We start from the raw sequence: 1,487 nt of genomic DNA on the forward strand, positions 1-1,487 counted from the left end.
CAATCTTGCAGAGTGCACAGACCCATGTATCTTGTTGTGACTGTCCTCAAACCCCACTGTTGTTGGGTCGAGGTGATTCCAATGCAGAGCGGCTCCATGTGACTGGCTTGCTGGCTTTCTTGGCTCTGATTTTTACTGAAACAGAATGCCAGGCCTTTTCTTCCACAAAGTCACTAAGTGGATTTGAACTGCCAACCTCCTGTAAAAGGGTGACAACTGTAAAAGTTTGGCAGATCCAGGATCACCCCCACTTCAGAAGAGGAAACTGATGTATCAGGAGTGACACAAATGGTGGGGTTCACACACTCATGTTCAACCTCAACTTTCCTATAGAAACCATACAGAGTCCCAGATAAGGACTGCAAGATGCATGCACTCAACACCATTTTAGCATAAGTGGAGGAGAGAGGATGAGAAGTTGATGTTGAGGCTCTGACTTTACAATGGGCATAGTCTGGGTCAATCTATCACATACTCTAAACACCTCTGTGTGGGATATAAAAAGACTGTTCCCCAGCTGTCTCCCCCAAATATATATGTCAGACTTAGGACACTGCTTGCAACTAATGATAAATGATTGTCAAGTCGTCTCCCTGAAGGCACCAGCCTTCCAGAGCAAGCAAACCCCATTGTCTGTCCGACTGTAGGTGGGGCTCACTCCCTGCTGTTGCAGACAGTGGATTGCTTCCCCTGAAAATTTAGACTAAATCAAGTCTCCAGCTCAAGGGCAATCAAGGTTAGGCCGCCATCATGAATCTAGGATCCGCCCATCTTGTCACATGTATACCTTTAATCCCTCCTCTTTCTATAGCGTGTATACCCCTAGATTGTCCCCCTCCCATTATTGTATTACCTATAGTACAACCCCTTCCTGTGACGTATGTCTTTACCTGTAACTAGGGGGCTTGCACGCCCCAAAAGATATATAAGCCTTGGTTAAAAATAGATCTCTCTCTCTCTCCTGCCCTCTCTGCCCACGCTGTGTGCGGACCTGGCTGGTGAGATCATGGCTGTCCAGTTGAGCGTGCTACCGTGAAATGTGTCTGACTTCTTTATTTTACTCTCTCTCCTATCTATTATTCTCTTATGACTTTACTATAACCTTTATGTATCATAACCAGACAATTGTGCTTACTGGACCCATGATTAGTTGTGGGGGGCTGGATTCCCCCACACTCCTGCTAGAACATGAAATGCCACATTACAGGAAATCACCCTAAAAATAGAAGGATACGCAGCAATTTTCAAGATAGTTCACTGTCTTATAAAACAGTACTGGTCCCCAACTAATTTTAAATAGTTAAGAAATTGATCCCAGTGGTGCAACAGCCCCTGTTGAACAGCACAGCCAGCGGGATACATGGAGGTCAGCTAGATAGTTCATGTTAATGTGAGCCTGTTAATTAAGTTGGGTTTCTCTTAAGAAAGCACTGAAGTTACTGATTATTCTTTGATAGTTTCAGTGAATAATAATGTTGTGGTAGTCA

Source organism: Echinops telfairi, unplaced genomic scaffold (genome assembly GCF_000313985.2).
Source record: "Echinops telfairi isolate 266 unplaced genomic scaffold, ASM31398v2 ScPeMD7_7475;HRSCAF=8513, whole genome shotgun sequence".
NCBI lineage: Eukaryota > Metazoa > Chordata > Mammalia > Afrosoricida > Tenrecidae > Echinops > Echinops telfairi.